This window comes from Pinus tabuliformis, chromosome 9, assembly GCF_031772625.1.
Source record: "Pinus tabuliformis cultivar Carrire ecotype Pingquan chromosome 9, CPIR1, whole genome shotgun sequence".
NCBI classification, from domain to species: Eukaryota; Viridiplantae; Streptophyta; class Pinopsida; order Pinales; family Pinaceae; genus Pinus; species Pinus tabuliformis.
The window spans coordinates 1,408,678,832-1,408,687,667 of NC_142307.1; positions in this window are offsets into that span (position 1 = coordinate 1,408,678,832).

Consider the following 8,836-nt stretch of genomic DNA (forward strand, 5'->3'; position numbering starts at 1 on the left):
CAACTCTTTTTCTTTAAGCTCAGCCAAAAATGACTATTTCAAGCAACATTCCTCAGTGTTGTGCTAGGGGCTTTTGTTGAACTCACACCACTTTCTAGTGTCCTTTGACTTCCCACTACCGTTGTTTTCCTGTGACTTGGACTAGTTGTATTGAGGGTGGATTTCCTTGCATTGTCCCTTATTTTATGAGTTAGGTCTAACTTTTCCATGTTTCATTATGTCATATTTTTAGACACAAGCTCCTGCTAATTATTTTACTTAATTTTTTTTTTTAACTTTAATAGCATATCGATGAGTGGCTCCGAATGAGGAGATGACTAAGATATTCCTCTTTGTCTCGATGCACCTATGTCAGCCACTATTGTACTTTAGAACGAGATGTCACTTAGAGTCTCTAATACCAAACTTTGAGCACAAGGCATAGAAAATATTGGTGTACTCCAGTGTCGTTTGGTCTCACTCCTATTTTTGAGTTGTCCATCTCATGTATTGGTCATTGTAGCTCCCAACAAGGTTATATTCCTCCCTAATAGCATCAACAAAGGTTTCTTAAGTGGGTCCTAACCTAAATATTGTAGACTCATCTTAATTGTATCTCTTCTAGTAACCTTCCTATGAATCTTTGATAAGGGGAAAGGCTTTTAATAACATGAAGGTGATATTTACATTGTCAATTATTTTTGGGGAAGAGTAATATATCTCTCATAGATTCAATCATTTCTCCAATGCATATACATCTATTTTTCCTTCAAATAAAGGGATATCAAAGTTAACTTACACCTTGAAGGGTGTTACACCTCTAAAAATGCCACTTGTTGAAGGCACCTTAGTTGCTTTTAGTAGTTGTCGAAGGATTTTGATGAAGTTATCCATAATCTCATTCCAAAATTGCATGAGTGCTTCCTTGAGCAATGACTTGAGAGGATCTCCTGCTCCATCATCTCTCTTTTATGTTTTCTTTCACCATGGGAGCATGCTTGGGCTAGTTAGAGTGATCATTATAAAGTAAAACTAGCTCAAGACCCGACTCTATATCTCGACCGCATTGGGGACATGCATTGAGAAACAAGAAGAAATATATTACTTTGATACAATTGATCTAGGTTGTACAAGGAATGAAATGAAAGACAAGAAAATAAATGCAATACATAAACATAGAAATACAATAGAGAGAAAAATATTAAAGTGATAACTTAACCACTTTTAATGAATCAAATAACAAAGTATTGTAGAATACAAACTAGCGAGAATCATGACAACTTGTTTCTAAGGGGAGAGAGAGAGAGAGAGATAATGAATTTGCTCATTCACAAAAAGCTATTACAAGAAACTAAAAGGGTGACTTTTTAACATAAATAAAGAACACTAGAGGCCTAGAACCTTAACCCTAGGAGGCAAAGCATCGAAACATTTGTGGGCCCTAAGGTGGTTAATTTATGCATCAACTTTCCAAGGGCATACATTTTGCATACAACCTTTGTTTGGGCTATATAATATCTTGTTCAAAAGATCTAATTGAGAAGTACAATTGCCCAAATTCCCACAAAAAACAAGCCTCCAAATTGCCCAAAAACATTGTTTAGGGCCTAGAAAAATCCCTAGAAGTTTAGGACCCAAAAAAACCATAACAAATTGCTAAGATGGAGAACCGTGTTGATTCAATGGACGAGGCGAATGGCCGCCAATATCCACTTAGATCATGCACGCACTAGGACAAACTACTTATGACCTTGTAAACATCCCCTCAAATTGATCTCTAATATGCATAATTTTTTTTATTTTCTATTTTTTCAACAAAGGAATAGCAACTATGTTGCTTCTGATAAGTTCACTTTAGTTATATAGATAATCTTACATATATGGCTAGTTTTTTTTTTAAAGAGATTGAGAAATTTTTTTATTTCAAATTAGATAAAAAATAAACTTATGATTATTATATTAATCTGATTTGGTTTCCCTAACAAAAAGCTAACAAAGCTAAATTATATATAACATATTTATTTTTAATATAATTTAAATTCTTAATTAACATAAGAAAAACAAAGTATTAATAATTATAAGCATATATGATCATTCCTAAGTAATATGTAAAAATAATATCTATTGAAAACTATCGATGTTTCAAAATATGCCCAATAAAGATTTACAAAATTTTTAAAACATTCATTTATATAAATATATTAAATATACGAATTAAAACTGGCATTATGGTGAACATCAAGGGCTTTGCCTAAGCACTCCAAGAATAGAAAAAGGGGAACATCGTACTTGTAAAAATGAGAAATATCATGATTAAGTTAGAGTGTGTAGTAAAAGAAATTTTGCTGTTGGTCAAAAAAATCATTAAAAATGATCATTTTTTTAAGAAAAAATAGAAGTTATATCTTAACAAATTGCTATACTGAATGAAATTTAGTAAAGTAATTATTTCGCAATAAAGTTTAAATTTTATATTCTAACATGCTTCTATGAAAGATGAATTCAATAGACTTTAGGAAGGAAGTTTTCCAAGAAATATTATCAAAAAAATATGAAAATAGAAGACTTTATTGATATGGAACACTAACTTAAATGGCAAATTCTCTTTTTATATCTATATTTATTTATCTATATATATCTATATCTAATCCAATTCATTTCTTTCATACATAGATATAGATTTCCTAATAGCTCTCAACCCTTGATTACAAAAAAAAATAAAAGAGATTTTGTACCTTGTTTAAAATCCCACACTCACTTCTAATTTCCAAGCTCTTGTAGAGGATGTTTAACCACTAAACAAATCCCCCCACTTCTAATTTCCAAGATTTTGTAGGCGATGTTTAACCACTAAACAAATCCCACACTCAACATGTAATTTCCAAAAACTTGTGTAAAAGATGTTTAATGAGATAACGATGACTTCTTGAATAGTAATAAACTATAGACCTTCAACCTTGGTTATTAACTGCATATTTTACTTTGTTTAAACCACCGTTCCACTTTGTAATTAATTAAAGGTATCCATCCTTGCTATAGTCCTTGTTTAAATCACCATTCCAATATATTTAATTAAAGGTATATATCTTTGCTATAATTTTTATTTTCTTTAACATAATAAATTGTTTATTTTTTAAATATTTGTTTATTTTTGAGAAAAAGTTGTAATTTCATTGTAATTTAAAAAAAAGTTACATTGTGGTTTTGTGAAAACATATTAATAGTTTTTTCAGTTTAATAACAAATATAAAATAAAAAATATATACAAAAGAGAAATTAAGTGTTATAATATTTATTAAAGTCTTTTTTTTTTTACTTTTTTCCATTTCTCTATGGAAGGGTTGACAAGAACTGCCACCAACTCATTCACATTGACCATCAAGGAGTGTTTTTTATTAACATTTGAATTTTCTAAGACATGGACTCTCTTTGAGCTCATCAAACCATCCTCTTTGCACAACAGTGCTCCTAGATGTTCAGGTTCAAGGACCAGTTCTATTTTTGAAGCATTCCTCAAGAGATGTGCATGTCCATCAAGAACGTAAGTACTCATATCATCTTGTTTTGGATGGTCCTTGATTTCCTCTTCTTCATCCTCTTCTTAAATATTTGTTATATATATAAATGGTATTATAAACTTCCAAGTAGTTTGGTAAAAAATTTAATAAAATCATTTATTTTTAGTGATTAATATTTGAATTTTATTTTATTTATTTGTGGTAATTAAGTGAATATATGTATTTGGAGATATTAAAAATTTTCATATAATTCATATTATGTAATTAATTATATGATTTATAAGTTATTTATCATTATTAAGGAAATTTATTTTTTTAATTGACTATTTCAAATACTTCGTGATATATTCTTTGATGTTTACACTAGTTACACTAACAAAGCTCTAATACTCATACAACCCATGTAAATTAAACTCACTACTTTGTAGCCCATAAATATGCAAGGACATCATAAACCAACAAAGTGGTTATGTGTAGACCAATTTGAAGCTCTTATCTCATAAACACTTAGTCTTTTGGCCTTCCTTGAGGTCTAATTGGGCACATGGGTGTCCATGACTAACTAAGGAACGTTCACTTGGAAAATAGTTCATATTGGAGGCTAAATTTTACGTATAATAAAAGTCATGTGTAAGAATTAATGTGAAGGAAATTAGAATAAGGTTATGTTGAGGAAATAAATCCAAAGATTGAGGAATGCAACGCCACTGCTCACCTATTTTTTGTTTTCTTGCCCTCTTATTTTCCGTTTATCCTCCAAAGTGACCATTCACAAGGGTAAATACTTCCTAAATTCATTAAATATTGGATTAAGCCCAAATGGCGGTGAAAAATACCATCCCAAGGAGAAGATCAAAGATCATATTTTGCTAGCTCTTTTCTTAGGTGACATGGTACATGCTTCATTTTCTCTCCCATTGGAATAAAATGGTATCACTAAATTCATTGTTTAATGCTTTTATAACTATCCTATATGCTTGAGGATAATGTGGCTACTTACATTGATATCTACTTACCTTTTATTGTCTACTTGTAGTTTTAATAATTGGTTAGGAGAGGGTTTTTAACACTCATAGGCATGCAAATCCCCATAGTAGAATGACGATTCCACTAGGGATTTTTATCCATTAATCCAATTCCTAATAGTTTATAGGCTTCATTTCTAATATTTGGTAGTTTGTAGGTGATAGTATGAAAATTCTTAGTATATGTAACAAAAACACTTCACTTAAGTCACTGGTGACAAGTGACCCTAACAATGAGATATGGCTATTTATGCTTCAGATCTGTAATGACAAAATGAGAGAACCCTACAGTAAAAAGATCGCATGCAACCCAAAACATAGAATAACAAGAAATAACTAATGTAATAACCCAATAGAAGCTTTGAATGAATAATATTTTTATTAGAAAACACTTGGTGAAGGGGATTTACAACATGGTTCTGAAAAATCCCCCTCCATGGGATGGCTCGTTTGATGTCTTTGTGCTTCAGCAATCTATTTCTCTCTCTCAATATGCAGAAAACCCAAAAGAAAGATGAAACTCAAGTGGGAGCTCAAATGTTAATAGGAGATAATGGTGACAATCATAATAATCATGGTGAAGAATGAATGGAAAACCCTCTTATTTATAGCAAAGTATTGGGTTAAACTGGGAAATGGAAAATAATAAAATATTATTAACCAAATCAAAATCTAACCATTAGGAATACTTTATTATATTTTTTGGAGAGGGAAAAGATATTCAAAATGGTCAAATATATTTTTTTAAAAATGGTTGAATTAATTAACAAATAAAATGATTTATTAATCACTTTGCAAGGATTAAGAAAAGTGTGAATTTGAAATAATTATTAAATAGTGATTTAATAATTATTCCAAAAATAAAATTAAGGAATAATAAATAAATAATGATTTATTTAATTATTCCTAGGTGATGTAGTCAAATTTGACAAGGAATAATTATCAAATAATGATTTAATAACTATTCCTAGAGAAAATTATATAAACAATGATTTATTCAATTATTCTCATGGGGTTTTTTAATTTTAATAAGAAATAATTTAATAAAAATGGTTTACTAAATCATCTCCTATGGTAAAAGTGATTTTACTAAGGTAAAATTAATCCTCCATGGTGTATTTCGATCCACCTAGTTAGAAATGACTAGGTAGTCATTTTTTAGTTGATAACAGATTCCCCCCCGATGTACGAGCATCAGGAGAAAATCATATGACTAAAAGACCTTGTAGGTTACACTTCCACAAGACACCAAAGGGGAGTCAAAGAGTGAGAGAGAGAGACAACTTAAGAAATGCAAGGAAGGACGGAGGAATGGAGGGTCTGAGACCTGCTAATCTGATATAAGTCTCCTTTTATTTTGGAGTACATGATCTCAAATGAGGTAGGGGAGGCATACCCAAACCCGCCAAGATAACTGAGTACAAATAATAATGTTGCACCCAACAATGTAGGATTGAGCTACAAAATACATGATACATGATGCAATGAGTGCCATATATATAATGTGCCTAGAAAATAGAAGTCAAGACTGAATATAATGGCATTTGAGTACATGAGATACATGCCCCTCAAGCTGGCATGGTGAGGGGGAATCATAACCAAAGAAGCACTGTTGATCAAGAAAGGGCTCTGAAGATCTGCAAGCAGTGGGAACCAAGCTAGTCAAATTTGCAGAACTACATCTGAGGCTGGATCATAATCTAGTATCATCTTGGCATGTGGGGGGCTACATGAATAGCCACCCCCTCATGAGGTCTAGAACATCTCACACACACTCGGGAAATGTTGTTACACTCTGCTGGATCATTGGACCATCAAGTGTATGATTCTCAATCGTGCGATAATGAGCTGGAGTCGAGCACGTGAGAAACAACAAAGTCAAATGGCAATGATTATTCCTTGTGCTTGATCCAATGCACCAAACAATGATGGAGGCTGGAACCAAGGTACACTGCTCTCTAAACCACTCTCCTGGAATAAATGTGCTGAGGTCGACAGAAGAGGGCCTACAAAAGGTGAGGCAATGAGGATTCCTCAACAAAGGTACGAGGGTCATAGAAATATGAATGATGGATTGACACCAGGGATGATGATGGATGGAGACAAGATAAGAGGAAAACTAAGGAATTCCCTTGTCAAAGAATTATATGCATGGTTGACCTGGTAGCGACTAACTCGATTCCATAACGAATGGTCAATTACTCATACGAAGGATTTTCAAAGACGGAGTAGTATAGATGGAGGCCCAAATAGGAGCACAATGGGATGAATGTGACACAAATGGGGGATGAAATATTGTAACTGGACTTAAGGGGACTTATAACAGACTCCATAGATGCAAGGGTGACTCATCTCAGATGCTTTGAACAAGGGTGACTCAATGATGTTGTGACATGGGGAATGCCCAAGGTGGACCATAAAAAATGAGTAAATAATGGTTACTCATGATGAAAATCGATATGTGAGTTGACAAGTGAAAAAGAAAAGCGGTACCAAAGTAGAGGTGACTCACATGAAGAAATTCGTTTTTGATGGGTGGAAAAGTGAGACCTCGTGGAAAAAGTGGCTTCCTAGTGAAGTGTAAAATTACCAAAAACAAAGAGAGACCCATTATAGAACTCAGTGAGAGCTTTCAAATGATGTTGTCGGTTCGTCAAACCGAGCTACAGTTTGGTCACAATGCACGACGAAACAACTAGGGTTTTTCTTATAAAAGGGCTTCTTGCCCCCAAATCCAAATCATTTGCATAGTGAGCTATTGGAGAATTTGGAGAGGAGGAGAAGGTCTTAAATCTTGGGAATCTCATAGTGGATAAAGTGACCATCAAATTTCAGATCTGCGACTTTCAATTTGGTGGCCTTACTTGTCTAAAATATCCCTAATGCTTCTTAGAAGAATGGTTCCTAATGAAGAATCAAGGTAAGAAAGGAATACAAGAATGATCTACTAGAGAAGGTCTAGGATCATCCCCTCCCACCAATTAAAACATGGGGAATAGGTAGTAAGTGTGGTATCTCATAGAGTAGAATACGTGAAGATATGGTATCAGGAATCTATGATATGTGATGTGTAGATGGATTGCCAGAAAGGCCGTTAGGACAAACAATCCCTGGAATGGGTGGATAATTGACCATACCAAGATTGTTGGGGTCTAGGCTAAGATTGATGTTAATAAAGTGAGAAGGTAGTCATGGGTGTGATCATGCCCCCAAGCATAAGATATTGCCCCCTTAGCATATGCGGTGGAGGGGAATTGATCAGGTATGCAAAAGGTGCGAATGATGCCCCCCCAACTAGAGGATTTTGTGGAGTTCCATTGTGTTCCAAGTGCTCAAATAAGGGATTCAAGTAGTCGAACCGAATGACACAAGATCTTGTAGAGGATAATGAGTAGGTGTAGGGGCATATGTTCCCCCCATTTTTGTATGCAACATGCTATGGGTATGTCAGATGTATTTAGAGTAGTGGACTCTAAACACATTTTGATGATGTGGTTTGCCATTTGTTTTTTATGGTTTGTCTTCTTATGGGAAGAATGGATAGATGCAGTAATATGAGAAATGAAATGGTGGATTACCAATCTCACTTGGCACTGCATATTTGAATCAAAGGGACCGAATTTCTGGGTTCACATAGATGGTGTCACTATACCAAAGAGTGGCTTTAGATATAATGAACTGATGCTCACCGAAATGACACGGTGGTTGAACAAAAACAATCTTTAAAGGGCTAGGTTATTGATGTAAGGTGGAGGAATGATTAAGTGGATCATTCCTAGAGTGATCTGAAGTGATATGAGACTCTATAGGTTCTCTTAAATGGGGAGCAATAATGGCACTAGAGTCAACACTAGCAGATGCACTAGGAGGGTTGGGGAGAATTGCTTCTCCTGAACTATCAAAAGTAGATGCCCCCTTAACCAAACATTGTGAGGAAATGTAATGGCCATAAGGTTGATGTGGTTTTAATTCTTGGGTTTGAAGTAAGGGGTTATTGAACAGATCAATCTCACCATGTATTAAATCTTTTGACTCCACAACAAATTGGTCATGGGTTTGCTACGGAAGCATGTACACATGATGGTGCATATCATCCCAAGGATAATCAGTGGTGTTCATGGCTTCCATGATCGGAATGAAAGATGGGTGGAAAGGAGATAGAGGGACCATATGATGAAGAGGAACTACCCGAGGCATCTTCATGAGAGACAAGGTTCACATGCACATCATTAAAAACAGGAGATGAATTACTTCTAGATGTAACATCTACCGATGTTGAGACCGAAGTGTTCGCTGAAGGAGGTTCGACTGAAT